At 44.8% G+C, this 19883-nt stretch overlaps 1 protein-coding gene across 10 annotated transcripts in view; it reads right to left on the bottom strand.

Moving 5' to 3' along the window:
• The window catches only part of SLC8A3 (solute carrier family 8 member A3), a 139683-nt gene that overhangs the window by 99009 nt on the left and 20791 nt on the right, over nt 1–19883 (bottom strand). The gene's annotated exons all lie outside the window — the stretch shown is intronic.

Raw genomic sequence — 19883 nt, forward strand, 5'->3', positions numbered from 1 at the left:
CATGAAGTGATGCGCCTGGGAGCACCTCTGGAGTGCAGACAGGTAATCTACAGCAGTAGTTTGCAACCCTAGCTACATACTAGAATCAGCTGGGATGCTTTTAAAATATACTGATGCCCAGGCCCCACTTCAGCCCATTGAAATCAGAATTTCTAGAGGTAGGACCCAGGCCCCAGTACTTTTTAAGCTCCCTAGGTAATTCTAATGAGAAGCCAGGCTCAAAACCACTCATCCACGGGAAAGAACTGAACTCACGCCTAGGAGAGTGTTTGGATTCTAGATCCCAGAGCTGACTGGAACTCTAACAGTTCCAATTACTTGTTGGTTTTGCTGCTGCTGTGCTAGAATCCCATGCCTCCTCTGCCTCACAGAGAACCAGCAGCTCTATCCCCTCCTACCTGGGCTCTGAAATGTAAATGGCTGCTTTCTGTGTACACGTTTCACAGCACCCAGTTGCTTACTTGTCCTTGGAGAATTCTCTCCCTGCACCTACACCCTCCCTCCTTGTCCCTCCTTGAGGGTTAGTCATTGCTTCTTGTGAGTTCCCGTGACACCATGATCATCGCCTCATGTAGTACTTATCTCACTGTATTGTCACCATGTGTTTCTAGAGCTGTTTCCCCCACCGGACTGAGAGCTGCACGGGGACTGGGGCTGTGTCTGGATCATCCCCATATGCCTGCTATGTGACAAAGCACTTGACACAGAGAATGGTCTCAAACAACGTTGGGTGAAAGAATACATTCAGATCTGAAGAGCTGGATTCTGATATCAGAAAAATCTTTAGAGAAATCTTTCTCCTGTTGCCACAGCCTCTCCTTCCATTCACCTCCATTTGACACAAAGAGTTTTTATACGCAGCAAAAAACAAAAGCAATTCACCTTTTAAGATTTGGCTTGAAACCTATCTCCAAAAAGAAGTCTCCTGGATTGTCTCCAGCTCATAATGATCTCTTTTAGTGAGTTTTTATGGTCATTACAGTCTGTATAACTCAGTTGTCAATTGTGTTCTTTTGTTACTGTCTTCAGTGGTTGTATTTTTATTGTTCTTAGGTTTATGTTTTACCCTCCTAACAAGACCATAAACTCCAAGAATTTAGGGACTTTCTCTAAGATAGTAGATCATTTTGTTGCTCATTTGTTCAACATCTCCTGACAAACTGTAAGCTCTTTGAGACCTGATCCTCTCTGACATTACTCTTCACATGACAGCACCAGGCATAGCGCTGGCACAGTTCAGGAGCTCAGCAGGACTCTGTTAAATGAAGACACTTGGTAACCCCTTTTAGGCCCATACCCCAAACATACTAGGTACCCACGAATTATATTTGCTGACCAGGCATGAAATGAAAAAGCATAATTCTTCTTATAAGATGTGGTTCATCTGAAGCATGGATATTCTCAGATTAAACCCCATTTCAATTTCTTTTTTGCTTTTTATAAATGCTTGATTATTTGGCTCCAAAATTAAGTGGGAAGTATTGGGGAAGAATCCCTCATCCACCTCCAAATCCCTCACATATCAATTTTACACAAAGTGCCTAAACCTTCCATTCAAATCACCATGGATTTCATACATCTCCATTATTAGATTCAACAAGTGACTGCAGAGAAAAGACAGTGGTGCCAGCTGGGTTGGTTGGTGCTTGCACACCCACACTTGCACCCAAGTGTGATTTCTAAATACAGAATCAGGTCTGCTATTTAATTTCTTAATGAAGAAAATCAATGCACTGGCCCCCTCAGTAGAGATGCTGCCCTGCTGTATCAGCTACCAGGGTCCTCCTCTTTTTTGCCAATCAATGACACAGAAGTGTTCACGGTGAATGGCAGTCTTGGTACCCAAAGCAGGGCAAGCCACATTGCCAAACCATCATTGTTTTCTGCTTTCCTTTGGTGCAGTAAAAGTGTGAAGTGTGGGGAGAGTAGGGGGACAAAAGGAAGAAATGAGCTCACCTGCCCCAGGAATCTGTTCCACCACCCTGTCACCCAAAACCTGAATCTCCAGCTCTATGTCTGGCCCCATAGCTGTTACTGCTCAGCATACACAGCTATTGTTACTGAGTTCTAATGAGCTGCAGTAAGCAGAGTAGGAAGAATGGAAAGATTCCCTATGTCACTAATAGGGAGGCTCAAAGACAGGTGCTCAGCAAAGCTGGTTGTAAAGCAGATGAGTAAAAGAAAGGAAGGCAGGCAGGCAGAGCTGGAAGACAGTGTGTCCCAGCGTGGGAATCAGAGGCTCAGTATAAGGTATCCTTTGGAACACTATAAGTGTGTCTCAAAGTCACCACCAGCCAGGGCTGGTTGTGATCTTTCATCCCAGAGAGGAGAGAGGAAAAGGCATCTTGTTTGGCAGACCCACTGGCTGACCCAGCTCTACCCACTTGGGCATCACCCCTTCATTGTTCTTAGAAGTATAATGGCTGCTATGGAGCTCTCCCCACTCCAGGCAGCAGATCTGTAATGTCCACAATGCCATGGCTGGGAAGTTCAAGCCAAACGACCTCCGGCAGGAACCTGGGTCTGCAATGAGGCCAGGGGGGCTAGTCTTTGTCTTCAAAAGGCTCCCCCAGCAGATTTTGCCTCTTAGTACAGAGTGACAGGCAAATGGATTATTTTTTATCAGTAGTGACTCAGTTTATCTCTTTTAATGGTGTCTTAGAAGAGCTGAGAAATGTATTGAGGGGATGAATGCTCTCTAGAGGCCCTTGATAGGGCAAAGGGGTAGGGCCCTTGCTCCTGACCCTTGATCTCCTTGGCTCTAGCTCCTCGATCTGGTCATTGAAAAAACACTAGAGAAAGATTTGAGGGAAAAATTAACATCTGTTTTATGTAAATTTTTATATGTTTTTAAAATTTGGGTCACCTGACTACACGTTCCCAGCTGAGGTCGACCAGGGTGACGCTCTGCCTTCTTGTTTCATCTCATACCGTAAACAAGTGCCTTTCTGCTGTCTATTGAGTGCCACGTTTCTCACATTTCGGTGTTTTCTTTTTGTTGGTGAGTTTCCTGTTTAAAATGGTCCCCAAGCATAGTGCTGAAGTGTGGGGTCGTGTTCCTAAGGGCAAGAAGGACATGATGCACCTTAGGGAGAAAATACATGTGTGAGATGAGCTTCATTCAGTGCTATTTCTCGTGAGTTTAACGTTAATGAATCAACAGTGTGTATTAAATAAGGCATTTCTAAATAGAAACACACTTAGTACAAGGTTTCTTCAGTTGATGGAAATGATATGACCAGAGGCTCACAGGAGCCTAACTCTGGATTTTGCCCATGAGCAATGCTTCAGTATTCACTAATTCAGTGTTTACAGTGATTTTATGGGACATAATTACTGCAAATAATGAGAAGTGACTATTTTTGGCATACTTTGGACTACTTGGAATGGTTTTTATAATATTTCAAATCACAGAGGCTGCAGGATAGATGAACAACAGAAGGAAGGGTAGGTAAGAATTTTTCGTACCTTTGTCTACCATCTGCCACTCTTTTCAACATATTATATCTCATTTAGTCTTCGAAAAACCTCTATGTGGCTGGCTTTATTGTCCTTTTTTCCAGGCAAGGAAATTGACTCCTAGAGATATTAGGCAATTGGCTTGAGATCACATAGCATGGTAGGCAGAATTCTGATGTAGCCCCAAGATTCTTTCCCCTCCCCCTGTGCATGCCCTGTATCATCTCCTCCCTCAAGTGTGAGTGGGACCTGTGAACACGGTAATAGTTGTATGCCATGATTATGTTACATGGAAAAGGTGAAGGGATTTCGCAGATATAATTAGGGTCCCTAATCAGTCGACTTTTAAGCCTTGACTTTAAGGAAAATTGTGCTGGGTGGGCCTGACCTTATCAGGTGAGCCCTCCAAAAGAGGTGAGGATCTCCCTCCTGCTGGCCTTGAAGAAGCCAGCCGAGAGCTCTACAGCTGCAAGGAAATTAATTCTGCTGACAGTGACCTGAACTTGGAAAAGGACCCCCAAGCCTCAGGTAAGACAGCAGCCCTAGCTGACATCTTGACTGTAGCTGAGCTGTGCCCGGACTCTTCATGCATGGAAAATGAGAGAGAATAAATCAGCGTTGTTTGTGGTAATGAGTTATGCAGCAATAGAAAACTAATACACACAGCCAAGGAGTGACAGAGTCAGACTTCAAACACAGGTCCACTTGCCTCCAAACCTGATGCTCTTGTCCTTTACATGACATAATACCACACTCGCTTTGGTTTTTGTTCACTTGCTTGATTGCTTGGCATGGGAGGAGGGTGTTGGCAGAAGGGGATGGGAAAGACACTCAGATAGAATGGCTCCCTAACACAAAGGGAGTCTCTTTAGCCATAAGTGGTAGTAATAACCATTACAAAGTGGGGACCCTCTCTGTGTTGGGAGATGAAGGATGGCAGGGGACAGGTATTTCATTTCCTCTTTCTCAGGAATAAGTAGTGGGAATTGGGGACAGCAGCATTCACACAGGGACAAGCTAAGAACTCTGGGTGCCTAGTGCTGGATAAACCACATGAAACTGCCAACCTGACTGTTTTTGACATACACAAATGGCAATTACATATGATTCAACCAGTATATGTGAGCACAGGGTGTAACCAGTGGTTAGGAAGTGCCAGGAAAGAGACCAGAAGCAGGGACAAAGCCAGCAGTTCTGCAGGGAAGGACTTCTTGAGTGAGAGACATGTGAATGAGGACACTGTCGAGGCAGGAATCAAAGAACTAGGTGCTCAGAGCCAGGAAGAGTAATGTCAGTAATCACATTCATGCGCCACCCATAGGAAATTTTAGTTAAGGGCTCTGCACAACTGTGGGAAGGATGAACACCTATGAAACCCAAGCCTAATCTTCAAATCTCTAACTTGGATTTAGTGATATCCTGCGTTGTGAAAGGGGAAGCACAAGGCAGAGAGGTCAGGGCTGGGATGAGGTTATAACATTGCAGGATTAGTATAAGGATAATAAATAATATATGCCATACATCTGGTATAGTACCTGGCACATGCTAAGTACTAAATAAATGGCAATATTATCACTTGGCACTTCATTAGATGACGGAAAACTGCCTTGCTTACAAAAGATGAAGGTAAGGGTGAGTCATCTTCAAATACAAAGATAAAAAGAAAATGTATGTGGCCCTGATTGGGAAAACCAGAGTCAGGCTGGAAGATATTTAATTCTTTGATCTCTGAACTTTCTCTTCTGGGTGGCATGCGGGAATGGCTAACCCCATGGACAGCACCATGGGAGTGTTGCTTCTCTTGCTCCGGATCTCTTGAACATCAAGAGCAGAGTTCCAGGGGCCAGCCCCGTGGCCAAGTGGTTGAGTTCTCAAGCTCCGCTTTGGTGGCCCAGGGTTTCGCCTGTTTGGATCCTGACTGTGGACACGGCATCGCTCACCTGGCCATGCAGGGGTGGCGTCCGGCATGCCACAGCTAGAAGGACCCACAACTAAAAAAAAATATGCAACTATGTACCGGGGGGCTTTGGGGAGAAAAAGGAAAAATAAAATCTTTGAAAAAAAAAAAAAAGAGCAGGGTTCCGGCTTCTGGTTTTCATCACAGGAGCCCAAAGATGGGACTCCACTCTGAAACAGGAATTGTTCTGTTCAAGCTTCCTGATCAGCACCAGGTTCTGGGGTGGAGGGTGTATCATGGGGCCTGGGAGGCGCGTGGAGTGAGAGAGGCCTCAGTACTACCTGCATGCTGCTCAGAGACATGCCCAAGAGCCCTTGGGAGCCTGTACTATAATTACTGTAGTTGTCCCAGCCCCAGAGTCCCACTTGCAAGTGACTTCACAAGTAATTATCCTCAAGACAAGACAGACTTTGCCCATCCTCCTCCCAGCCTTTCTTCCTCTCTCTTCTTTTACTCTCCTTCTCTCTCCATATGCCTTCTTTCTTTCCCTTCATCTCCCAATCTAGTCCAATAAAGTCCACATCAGGCTGCAGAGGATTCAACCCCAAGGTCACCTTCTGCCCTGGCCTGGGGCTGCTCTCTCCTTGGAGAGCAGTCTGTCATGTTCCCTGACATCGTCAAAGAAAGCCTGGATAATAATATTTCCCTCCACCTTCCTTCAGACAAGACTCTTTGACTTTCTATCTTTAGGTCAACTGTCTCTTTCTAAAAGCTCACCTTGGGCTCAGGGAGGAAATACAGTTACTGATGGGGGAACGTGAGCAAAATGCCGGTCCACAAAGGTCAGAATGTCTACGACATGGCCAAGATTCTATTAATTAATTACTCAACTTATAACTAGCACACGATCTGCCTGATAAGTAATTTAGACTAGGCACTATGTTAAGTGTGTTATAGTCATATTCAATCCTCGCAACAACCCACGAGGTGGGTACTATTATTGTCCACATTATAGGGATGAGTAAAGTGGAAGGTTAGGTAACTGTCCCCAGATCACATCCCCAATAAGTAGCTGAGCTGGGACTCCAACTTGGTCTGTGTGACACTTGGTCCATTTATTCAATCACCCTGCTCTGTTACCCCGCTATGCGTATTTGGGCTTCTACCTGCATTGTTGCTCTCACACTTCTGTTATTGGCGATTTCATTGTGCAAGTGATATAGCAAAATTCTGTTTTCCAGCTTCCCAACCCTCACTCAGTGCCCCCTACTCACTTATCAGTGCCGCCCTTCTTCCATCACAGACAGCCATAGCTCGCTTGCCCTTAGGTTGCCAGGCCTGCCTTGCTTTGAGGAGGGAAGCGGGTAAAACTTACCTGCATCTCAGGATCAGGTACAAGTCGCCATGGAATACCAAAGGGAGAGAGGATCTGGAGAATGGGCCCTTCTTTTGCCTCTCTGGTCACAAGACAAAAGACTCTGAGCATTGTTTTCAATGGTCCAGAGTTTAGCCATTGGAAGGGTAAAAAAGGAGAAATGGGCATGCCGTTCAAGGAGCATCAGCTGGAGCCTCTGGGCGTTGTTTAAGAACCATCAATGAAAGGGGTGAGTAGGCTCTCATGTGAGGAGATGGACTATAATTAGTTTTTGGGTGGTGAACGTGATGTAATCTACACAGAATTCAAAATATATTATGATGTACATCTGAAAGCTATGTAATGTTATAATCCAATGTTACTGCAATTAAAAATAAATAAATAAAATAAAAAATTAAAAAAAGAACCATCCCTGGACCAGGGCTAGGGAGATTGGAAGATAGAAGAGGAGGCGATTATAATAGCTGTAACAAAGGAACTAAACTGATTTGGGTACGTGGCTTAGAGAAAGTAGCCATTTTATTTTTTTGGACCTCATCTAACTTGCAAACAGGAATTGAAAGGTTTACGATTACAGTCCAAATATCACCAAGCTATTAAATGAGCTCTGGCCTCCTTCTGCCTTGGGAGCTGTGGGTCAGCGTCCTGAGGACAGTTAACCCCACAGGCAGCGCTCTTTTCTCTACCAGTCCATTGACTGTCAGTGTGAGGTCCCTCCCTCACTTACTGAAGTCTGGAGAAGGCATCAGGCAGGGCGTGGGTATTCATTTCTTGTAGCTATTGTAACATTACCACAAACTTGGTGGCTTCAAACAATAGAAATTTATTCTTTCACAGGTCTGGAAGCTAGTAGTCTGAAGTCAAGGTGTCAGAAGTACTGAGGGAGAATCTATTCCATGCTTCTCTCCTAGCTTCTGGTGTTTCCTGGCAAAACTTGTCATCCCTTGGCTTGTAGCTGCATCACTCTGCATCTTCGTCTCTGTCGTCACATGGCCTTCTCTGTGTGTCTTCATACGGCCTTCTTATAAGGATGAGAGTCATAGGATCTAGCACCCACCTCAACTGAGTATAAAATTACCATAACTAATTATATCTGTAAAGTCTTTATTTCCAAATAAGGTCACATTCTGAGGTTCTGGGTGGACATGAATTTGTGGTGGCGGGGGGGGGGGGGGTGCTCTGTTCAATATTCAACCCAGTACCGCTTGCCAACAGCATTTTTGGCAGATTCCACGTAACCTAACAGGAAGGAAAGGATTTCGGTTCCTCAAGAGGATGGCTCAAGTAAACCTCAATGCAGGTGGCGAGGCAGAGAAGAGACGCCACTCTGAGCAGTGTCCAAGTCAAACTGAGGCACGCCCCAGCATCTAAGACATCTCATAGAAATCAAGCCCAAGGAGCAAAGAGAGTGAAGCAGAGAACTAAGGCAACGTCCCCCAAGGCTCAAAACAGAGCAGGCACCCTTCTGCTCAAAATGCAACATTTGAATCATCAGGTAAAATGCCAGGTAACTCAATCCATCTTACACCCCCTCCCCACAAGCTAACATGGAAACAGGCAAATGCCTTCAGTCTCCTTTCATCTCCCTTCTAACCCCCAGGAGGGCTTGGGGACACCCAAGGGCTCTGGCCATGAGATGAGAATGGAGCTCTCTCAGCTTCCCTCTCTGCCAAGAACAATCCTGGGCAGAGGGGCTCAGAGCAAAGAGAAGAGCAGGACAAAGTGAAGCCTCAGGTTCCTCCAAGGTGGCCCTTTCTGCTAGTGGGGACGGATTTCTGAGCCCTTTGGGGAAGCGCTGTGCAGAACTGCATCCAATCTGGGCTAAGCAGATTAGTTCCCTCCCAGTGAAAGGTTCTGGGCAGCTGAGCAGGGCAGCTCCCTGCGCAGTGCCAGGGGGCTGTCATTACAAGGCCCAGATAGGACATAATTACATGCTCCCAGGAGGGAGCTCCTAATTGAATTACAGGGTGTCTCCTGAGCATCAAAGGCAGCCCATGCTCAGAGGTAGCCGAGCAGCCCAGGGGCAGACCCTTTGAGGAGCTGGTGCTGGGTAGGGGTCAGGCTGTGGAGGAGCTCAGGGATGCCCGAGCCCATCCTGGGACTCTGTGGAGCTTGCTGAAACTGGGAGAGGAGAGGAGCAAGGCATGGAGAGTGAGGGATAGTGGGCGCTCCCTAGTCCTCATGCCAGAGAGGCATGTTCCAGTCCCATGTCCCCCTGGGCTTGCTGAAAGCTGGAGGTGGTTGCCAGAGGACGTACCAGGAATTCATTCTGCTTCTTCCTTCATTCATTCAATAGACATTTTTCATGTCCCTTTGATTGTGAGGCATTCTGACAGACATGGGGAAGAAGACCCAGGTGCTCCTCTGGTCTGAGGACATGGCTTGCCCGGGGACCATCTACTCCTGAAGCCAACTTCTTTTTAGATCTGTGTGTACCCCACAAGCCAAAGCCAATTAGCCACTCTTCTTAACAAGTCCTTCTGAGTTGATTGGAGGAGGGGGTGTGCCAGTCGCCTTTAATGACTCCAAACTGAATCCCCACAAAAGGCAGGAGGCAGTGCCTCTGTGTGGCCACAGCCCTCAGTGGTCCCTCTTCTACAGCAACTCTCACACACACACTTCTCTTCCTCGCCAGACTGGGAACGCCCTGAGGACAGGGACTGTGCCTTTTCTTGCTGTGCTCAGCCCACAGCAAGAGCTCAACAAATGTCTGCTGACTGTACCCTGAGTGACCGATACCCACCTCCACCCTGCTCCCTGCTCTCCTGCTGCTCCCGACCTCATTGATTTGGAGGGCTCTCATAGGCCCTCCAAGGGATGCAGCGGAGACCCACCTGCTCTCTCTTATCATCACCCCTCTAACCCTTGGTCCTGGATGTCCTTAGACACCATGGACACAGCATCAAAGGAGGCCCCCTGCATCTGAACACTTGGTCCTGAGCCAGCCTTGCCCTATTTTCCAGGCAGCAGGCCAGAGCATCATCTGTTGGTAGTTCCTGATGGTGAAGTGACACAAACAAGAATCTGTGTACCAGCTTGGGCAAGGGTAGGTCTGAGGCAGCAGTCAAGGGTGACGGATCCAGATTTCTGAGCTGGGAACTAAGGAATTTATGTGGCCCTTGCCAGATTCCCTAGGCCCAGTTACCCCTGACTGAAAAGGGAAGAAGCCAACTCTTGCCATTAAGTAAGAGATGTGGGACGTGCTCTTAGCTTCTTCCATATGAGGAGAAGAAAGTCTGCTGCTTTCAGCTTCATAACCTTATTCTGATGCTAAAATATGTAACATAGTAGAAAGAATACGTGATTTAGAATCAGAGCATCTAGATTTTGATACTTACCCTTAAAAGCCCTGTGTTCTAGGGTAAATTACTTAATATTTCTTAGACTATGTTGCCTGATCTGAAGTGATGATATTAACCCTAAAGATATGACAAAATCCTTATACTTTTTTAATGTTTTCACATAAACATTAGAAGTTTTATTATGTAAGGAAAATAACAACAATAGTAATCTTTCCCTGAGGTCTGAGGAATGGTGAAGATCAGGTAATGAACGCTGTGCCCTGTATTCTGATATTCTCCAGAGCCTTCTGATCTCTCCATGGGGTCACCCTCATCAAAACAACTTTAAACAATTAGTGCCTAATATTTTCAAAGCATTTTACATCAATTAGTTCCTTTTAAAGTCGGCTCTTGGCTGTGTTTATTCTATTCTCTCCCAACCCCCAAAATAGAAAGTATATATTCTTCCAACAGTCCACATGGGTTAATTAAAATGCCATTTCCCTCTCCTTTGGCTGGAATTAACTCATTGTAGTAACAGTAGTTATCTTTTGCTATATTTCATGGAAAAAATGGAGATTTAATTAATTTTCAGCTAATAATCTTCTAAAACATGGGTCCCATGAGGAGGGGCAGATCATTAAAATGGACTGTTAGGAAGCTGTCTGGGAACTACTGGTCTAGTTTATGAAATCCACTAGGTTAGCAGGGGTTCTGGAAGATTCTGGTCTGATAAGGAAATTATCTGCTTCTTGTGTCCAATGAGAATTCATATCCCTGTGGAGTCATCCAGGGAATAGCAGAAGGTTCTGTGTTATGTAGGATGAAGGAGAGAGTGATTCAAGGGTTTTTCCCATTAAGGTTGGCCCAGTATTGGGCGGATAGTGGCAACTTCATGCTAATGTACCTCAGTGAAACGGAGACTCCTAGTTTCTTTATCTTATGAAGTTCTTTCCCTCTCTCATCCCAGGACTAGAGTGGTAGATATTTGGCCTATTCTCACATTCACAGTTGAGCCCAGATATAGCCTCAAAAATCCTTTCCAAGATGGTCCCCTGGACGGCCACTACTAACTGACTGGAGCTGACACAAAAGGAGTCCTATTTTACACCCCAGCCCTGTGCCCTGGGACATGGGCACCTGACAGAGTCACACACTGTGCCACTTGGAGTTGAGAATACTCTGGCATCTGGGGAGTTTCCTGGAAAGGCATCAAGTCACAGCTCCAAAGATAAAGAGGGGTGCCTGCTGGCTCCGGCTAAGTGCAGCTGACCAGCTGTCCAGCAGTGGAGAGGTGGGGTGGGAAAGGCTGTCCTTCTGTCCCTGGCAAGCATGAGTGGCAGGAAAGCTTTCTGTCTTGGTCTGGAACACAGGCTGCTCTGGAAACCCAATCCAAGGGGGAGGTTTTGAAAGTGACTCAGTAACCAAATAGTGCTCCGGAAAATGACAGCAGATTATCTTCTGACGCTAGTCTCTTGGAAAGGACAGACCAGAAGAGGGTGAAGAGAGAGAAATGACCCTGATAGCCTTGAGATTTTTGCCACTGAGTATCACCCACAAGGAATGTTTTCTGTGGACCTGGGCAGAGGCCAGTTTCATCTTGGCTGCTGAGTCTGTGGTCAGCTTGATGAATTTGAAAGGGCTGGGGGCTCCAGAGGTGGCTATTTTTCCCGTTCTCCAGCCTACCGCCCCAGCACAGATTACTATAAAATCAGTGCTTTCTCTGAGGCCCTGTAAACCTTATATACTGTGTCAGTTTGGAGGTGACAGATGACTGTCTCACCTGGGACCTCCTTCTAAACGACATTGCCCACCATTTACCTAAGCAGGTAGCTTACCATGGAATCCCCAAGGCAACTTCATTTTTCCACACCACCATCCAGTTATGGCAGATTTACTGTTGGGTTGGGGGTGGGAAGGAGCTTGGCTCAACATAGGGCAACCAACCCATATCTGGCCAGTGGCCTCTGACATGGTGAAGTTGGGGGGCGGGTGGGAAGGAAACAATCAGATTCACTCTCTTGAGAATTCAAGCTAGAAGAATAGAAAGATCTTTCTAGGTAGGAGCTGAAAGCACATATGGAGAAAAGACCTGTGAGATAGGACTGTTAGAAGCAATACCGGAGGAGGCCACAGAGAGAAGCAGAGGTGCCAGGAGACAGAAACCACGTGGCCCAGAGGGAAAGCATCAGAAAGACAAGGTGGTCCCTAGGGCTCCCTCAGCCTCTGATGGCTTTCTGATACCAGTTCCAGTCTATGCTGGATCCTTACAATCCTACCTTCTTGTCTTAACACACAGTCAGGCAAACATTTTGTAGTGAAGGAGAAAAGAGCACCACAGTGAGTGGTTTGTTTCCTGGGAGATATCAGTCTTCTTGGTATTACAGTGATGCTAGTTCTTTCTGTCCAAGTGACAGGCTTTCTTAAGGGATACTCACAGCTCCTTCTGGATCATTCACAGAAATCATAGATCAGACAGTAGACAGAAGGCAACCCAAGTACAGATGCCAACAGTGTGAAGGAGGGGGATATAGGGAATAGGATAAGAATAAAAGAGGAGGGGCTGGCCCCATGGCCGAGTGGTTAAGTTCATGCGCTCCGCTGCAGGCGGCCCAGCGTTTCGTTGGTTCGAATCCCGGGCACGGACATGGCACTGCTTGTCAAACCACGCTGAGGCAGCGTCCCACATGCCACAACTAGAAGGACCCATAACGAAGAATATACAACTATGTACTGGGGGGCTTTGGGGAGAAAAAGGAAAAAAATTTAAAAAAAAGAATAAAAGAGGAGACAGGACTAGAGGAGACGAGGAGGAAGGCACTGAGGGCAAGCAGGAGTGGAAACCACAGCACTAGCATCTTCAGTGCCTGGAGCATCCACAGTAGAGAAAGAAACGCTGCAGCAGAGGATGTTTAGAAGACAGAGCAAGTGTAAGAAAAGAGTATACAAGCAGGGAGTAAGGTATGAGCAGGGAAATAAAATGAACACATATGAAGACTGCAGCCAGGGCCATGGCTAGCCCTGTGATGGTAGCAGAGTATATCCTACATCACACGGCTCAGAAAGAGAGGATCAGGTGGTAGTGGAGGGCACGAGGAGAAAGCACACGGGATACACAAGGAGAAAACCAAAAGGTAGACAAATCAAGACCTAGAGCTCTGGAAAAATATGGACTACTAGGAAGCAACAGCAGTATTAGTCATCCATAATCCACAATTTGTTTTGCAGCCATATTCTGAGTATTGAGTTACCATCAAGATGTCACTCACTTTGAAAGTACCAACTAAAGAACCTACAACACAGTGTTGTCTGTATCATAAATAACCGATTCTTCATGAGCCCTAGCCATCCAGTGATAAGTGAACTGTGCTCAGGCAGGCCAGATTAACCAGGCGGTGTCTAGGCATGCTGATCCTTAGCTCGAGAGGTAAGGATGGTGCCACATTGACAGCTGAGCTTAAATATATACACATACCTAGTGGTGACTCAGTTTTCAGAAAAATAAATTTTTCCGTAATGAATAAGTTTCACTTTCAACTTTAACTTCTCTCCGTATCCAGGTAATCTCCTACTTGAGTACCTGGTAGGCAGCACAGATGTGAATATTATTTCTATGAATGATAACTTTCATGTCACCTGAGAATATTTACCTAGTGTTTTCCTTCATGGTCATTTAGCAAAATCCTCAAAGTATCTGATTCCTGAAAAATGCTCCTGGACTGGGCAGAATTTAAATATGGGGACTTTGCTCTATTTGTAGATCAAGGAGTTCCCTTTCTCCAACGATCAATTATACACGACTGACTCTATCCCAGGATTTCCGATGGGTCCTGCAAGCACCACTTAGTTTCTATTGTAAAAAACAACAAGAAAATAACACCTTGAATAACTGAAGACCACAGCTCTAATCTCTACTATCTTCCTCACTGAGTTGACAGGGCACAGCCAAAGGGTAGATAAGGAATGAGTGCTCATGCACCATCCAAATACATCTGGGATGTTCATGAAAGATTGGGCAACAAGGAAGAGTTCCCACTTACCCACTTTGCTTTGCCCAAGTATCCCTTTCCATCATTCTTGTGAGTGAATGAGGAAACTTTGACCTTAAAAGCCAGAAAAGTTGAGATAAAATAAGCAAGGTCCTTGGCAGGATCTCCATTGGCATCCTTTTATTATCATCACCTGAAGCCCCAACTAGCATCATTCCAAGCAGTGCACAGGAGAGCCTACTTTGAGGATAAGACTGTTTTGTTTCCACTTGGCCAGTCATGTGATCATCTCCAATCACAGTACGCCTTTCTCCTCAAACCAACCTGACATTCTCCCAGGTGGGAATCTCCAACTCTGCACCACTGAGCTTTCTCATACTGGAGGGCAGACCAAGGTGAGAAGACCAGGGCCGGCACTCTGGAAGCTCTGCCGCAAATGGTCCTTGACCAAGTCAGGCAGAGGGGTGCTGCCTGATCCAGTGTGGCCAGAGGATACTGCACCCTTAGACCCTGAACCAAATTCACCAGCATGGCTCTTGCTGTCCTGGAGATTTTTGCAGACATGTAAGGTTTAAGCAGACTTGGGGTGCTTAACGGATCCTAGGGTTGGAATATGTCCTTCTTTGACATAATCTTTGACAATTTCACTAATTAAGAAGAAAAGAAAAAAATTTTCAGGACGTGGGGCCTTTCTGGGCACAGTATCCAAAGCTTCTGCGAAAAAGGCCACATAGGCTTTAATTACTCCTTTGGATGCAGAAGAGGGAACAATCCTACTTGAAATGTTCCACTGTACTGCTAAGTACCCCCATTCAATAATTAGATATGGATTCCCTTCTTCGGGACAAATCTGAGACAAGTGTACAGCTCCACTGTGGTCCATGAAGCCATAGACCTGGTGACTGACTGTTTACCTAAAGCTGGGGAGAGATCTTGTTACTGGAGGCAGGCACTGAAGGTGGAAGAAAAGAGAAAGGGAGGGATGCCAGCTAAGAGGCAATTATCACTCCCTCCACCCCACACCCCCTCTCAAGAAGCTTGCAGCTTGTGAGTTTTGTCAATCACAGAAAGGACATTCTCAAGACAAATAATCTCCCTTAGTGGCTGGAAAGAGACTATCCTAACACCTTGCTGAGCCAAGGAAAACTAAAAAAGCCTACTGTGTTTTACTCAAATTAGAGAACGTGCAAACTGTGTCCTGGATCACTCCAGATTTTTTTTTTTAGTTTTAGTTTTTTCTTTTTTTTAGGAAGATTAGCCCTGAGCTAACATCTGCTGCCAATCCTCCACTTTTTGTTGAGGAAGACTGGCCTTGAGCTAACATCTGCGCTCATCTTCCTCTATTTTATAACATGTGGGACGTCTGCCACAGCATGGCTTGATGAGCAGTGTGTAGGTCTGCGCCTGGGATCTGAACTGATGAACCCTGGGCAGCCAAAGCAGAATGCATGAACTTAACCACTACGCCACTGGGCCAGCCCCTCACTCCAGATTTTTATAGATTTTGATGGAAAGATTCCTTGGGGTTGAAACTTTACAGAGAAAGCACCCCTGGAAGAGAATGGCCTGCATCATTTTGAAAAAATTTCATTATTTCATGGAACAAGGTCTAGTCTGCAGTGTGCTAGCATTACCTAAAAGATGTCCCAGCCTATGCTTGTCACCTTTTGTCAGCAAGAGATCATTAAGATAAAGGATTTTTTAAAAAAATTTCTATGGGCTCAATATTTTCCTTCCTGAACAGTCTCAAAGTGAACTGAGAGATTAAAAATAGTCCATAATTTATTATTACTATTCTTAATTAAGACATTATAGTCACATAATATTCCCGGAGTTGCACTTCCGGAGCATCTTTCACCCAAGAATTTCAATGTTCTTTCCAAAGTTAACATTTTTCTGCTGGATAAAAATGAAATGGAAATGTCCAAACCAGGAAGGGGGGGCATTAAATCAGTACCCTCTAAAAAGTCTTTTCCGAGCCTAACTTTCTATCATATGCAGCTCTGTGATCTTGGACAAGTCACTTTCCCTTTCTGAATCTCAGCTTCATAATTTGTAAAAATGGGAGATCAGATTCCTTCCAGCTTTAACGTCCTAATTTTGCTGGAAAATGTGTGGCACAGCCAATATTCCATTCTTCTTTGAAGGCGGCCTTTGCTATTTAATGACAGTAGATCTTGGCATCTGCATATTTGACATCTGCAGCTTTCTCTTCCCAGAGACCCCAAAGGTCCATGGGCTGCAATAATCTGCTATTTTGCAGAGATGTGCCATGAGCCTGGGTTACAGGAGCCAGTCACGAGTTTAGTGACTGACATTACCATGCTGGCAGCACCCATATCTCTGTGAGGTTTTGTTAACATCTGCAGCAGCCTCAAAGGCCATAATTCTCATCGTGTCCTGTAAGCGGTAGTCACAAAGCAGAGGATTCTCCTAGAGCATGAAGATGTCAATAGCATCCCTCTCGAACGTCAAAAGAGTTTATCGTAACGTGGGTTTAAAGTAATCATGTACCTACCCCCACCCACTTCATCTACTTCACTACTACATCCTTACCAAAGGTTACTTAAAAAACTTCAGTGGCATCACAGACACAGCAAAGAGCTTTCAAACCTCTTTTATTGAACTTATCTCAGCCATACCACTTCTTCCATGTGTTTTGATTTGTCTGCATATGTTGTATTCTTTCCTCTGGAGAATAAGATCCTTGAGAGCTAAAATGACAGCTTGTCTCACTCATTTCTTTATCTCCAGTACCTAGTAACGTACCTAGTAGGTAGCAGGTACTTAATAAATGTTTGTTGAATGACTGACCGTCTTCTATGAGCAGGCACTGTGTTAAAGGTGCATTTGCTTCATATTTGTGTAGTACTTATCACATCCCTGCAGGATAGATATCATTATTCCTATCATTCTAAGAAAATATCTGGGACTCAGGAGAAGTGACTTTGTTCAAAGTTACACAGCTGGTGAGTGATGGATTCACATCTGTCTGTCAGACTCCGAAGTTCATGTTTTTCTATACTACCTTGGTGCTAAGCACACCTTTGAAGAAGTCAAGCATAAATCCAAAAGAGCAAATTCAAGGACCCAATATTATTGATAGAGCATAGGCCTGGCTTCAACCTGATTTGATTTAGAGGAATACAGTGAGAGCAGAATTTACAACACACCAGGCTTGGTAGGTAAATGAAGCTACTCAGAGAGAATGATTAGAAAGCAGAACTGTTCTAGGCATCACACAAGGTTTCGATTTCAGTTTCCAGATTAGTATGGTAATTAGCAGGGTCTTAGGGTAAGAGCTGGGTTCTAGCTAAGTTGGAGTTGAAATTTGGAACTGGAAAGCCAGCATTCATGATTCACTTAAGCAAGTCATTTGAAAAGCCACTTTCCTTCCCAGGTCTCATGGTTTTTCAAGAGCTTGAGAGCCTTTCAACTCTAGGTTGGGACCAGGTCCTGAAGTTGGACCTGATCCTGGGACCAGGAGCTTATTCAAAATGCAGAATCTCAAGCCCGACTCTAGACCTTCTGAATCATAATCTGTATTTTATCAAAATCCCTGGATGGTTTATAGCACACTAAAGTTCGAGACACACTACTCTAGAAGACAGCCTAAAGTCATTTCTCGCTCCAATGTTTTATGAGTTTAGGCTAGAAGTCTTCATGGTAAGCAAAAAACATGCTGGTTATTAATAAATTAATAAAACCTTATTAATTAGGGTCTCATAGAAATTCCAGTAACCTGGTCACCTCAACCATGTCTTCGGAAGAATATTGTTAATTCTTCGATAGTCCTATTAATGGCCTCATTTACTAAGCACATACCATGTACAAAGAACATTGTGCACAACATCTTGAATCATCATAATAGCCCCGCAAGAGAGATGTTATTATCCCCATTTTACCAATGAGGAAGTAATCTCTTAAGTTAATAAAATTTCCCCAAACTACATGGTTAAATCAGTAGTCGAGCCAGAATCCTAACCCAGAGTACTTAGAGCCCTGCTACATCATACTGCTTCCAGGGGTGAAATCACAATTAAAATAGCAAGTGTAGGGCTGGGATGCGAGGAGAGACTAGCAGGTTTTCGACTCATTCTTCTGCGATGAAGAAGAACAAAAGGGTAGTCTAAAGTCCACTGAAATCTAAAAAATAATGCAAAAGAATAGATGGAAATATATACGTGTTCAGCAAACCCTAGAATACCTGGACCAGAATCTCAAACTTGTGGAAGCTGATATACGTTTAGAACCAATATCACCCACAAGTGATAATTCGGGAGGCTCATTTACACCAAGATAATATACAAGTTGAAAATGCAAATGGGTTTGAGAAAGGTTTAGTCAAATTCAGAGATCCTAGGTACACAACTGATTATTAATGGGATGAAGAAATTGGGACGAAAGCCTCTAATTTCTCAAAGACTACCCTTCAGTGCCTCTGAGAGACAGGTACTGAATCAGAGGAACCATGAGTCTGTCAAATTAATGTTATGTCATAGCACATTAAAATTTGAGAAATGCTACTCTAGCAGATATCCTAAGGTCATTTCTGGCTCCAACATTTTATGAGTTTAGGCTAGAAATCTTCATGGTAAGCAAAAACTAGCATGTCATTTAATGCCTGACACTAACCAACACGACCACAAACATATGTGAAATTTCACAGAGTTTGTCTTCCCAGTAAGGGCCTGTCCTTCATTGATATGTACAGATACTCTCCCCAGAGCACATATAAATGGATAGTATTCTCTGGAAGGCACAGGTTTTTACTTATGCTAACAAATGGTTATCCTTCCCAGAAAAATGATTAAACAGAGCTCCAATAAATCAATTTGTCAATGGCTATTACACTTCAGGAGACAATATCCTCTGTTTCCATCTTTGGCTAGTGCAAATATGACCTACATTGAGGGCCTATGTCTATCATTCAGAAAATCCTAGAGCTTGGAGGAACTGCAAAAAGATCCAACCTTGCCTCTAGGCAAGGAAAATATTGTTATTCCCACTTTACCGATGAGGCAGTTTAGTTCTTGAGCTAAGACTAAATGACTTGCCCAAAGTCACATTATTAGGAAGGGATTGAGGAAGGACAAGAGCAGAGTCCCGTGTATGACTCACTAAGCTCTGTTGTCAACAGAACCCAACCCCTTTTGAGCTCTGTCCATGGCTAATCTTGGAAGAAGCACTTGTCACAACTCTCCCTCAGTTCTATGGACCCCCTTTTCCATGAGTTCCTTCCTTCACTCTTCTAGAAGTTGTATGTTTTCATCTCCCACTGCAAGTGTTTTGAGCATGCTCCTGGGAGTAGTTTGACACCCCACCCCCATTCCTATACACCCCTGTTGTTCTCCACACCTTCTCCTGCTACTGCTTATTGCTTGTGGACATGAGCAGGAATTCAGAGACAAGGTTCCCCTTTCTCATTCCCATCCTTCTTGGCCACCCTGGACAGTCTGCCCTCTCATAAGCTGCAAATCCTGGGGAAAGTCCTTCTGCTTTCTTCTCCAAAGCTATCCATCTGAGAAAAGGAGAGAACATCCAGTACAAGAAGACTCAACGGGGAGAGTCCCTAGAATGATAAAGGTAATAGAAAGGCAATACCCACAGTGTCTAAAGGACTAAATGAGGCAGCGACCTGAGAAGTATTTAAGGAAAATTCTGGACTGTGAAAAGAGATGACCATACAGAAGATGTATTTCCTCCCACAATTCCTAAGAGGCTTCTCCTTCCCTGCTTAGCCAGATTTTGGAGATTAGCCCTGTGACTAAAGAGAGGTGGCTGCTGCTCTGGGAGCTCTGCTTCTCCAAGATACTTCCAGTACCCAAGCCATAGTCACATATCTCACCTTAACTGGGCAAGCCTTGAACCATAAAATAGCC

The sequence above is a fragment of the Equus przewalskii genome, chromosome 25, assembly GCF_037783145.1.
Source record: "Equus przewalskii isolate Varuska chromosome 25, EquPr2, whole genome shotgun sequence".
Classification (NCBI taxonomy): Eukaryota; Metazoa; Chordata; class Mammalia; order Perissodactyla; family Equidae; genus Equus; species Equus przewalskii.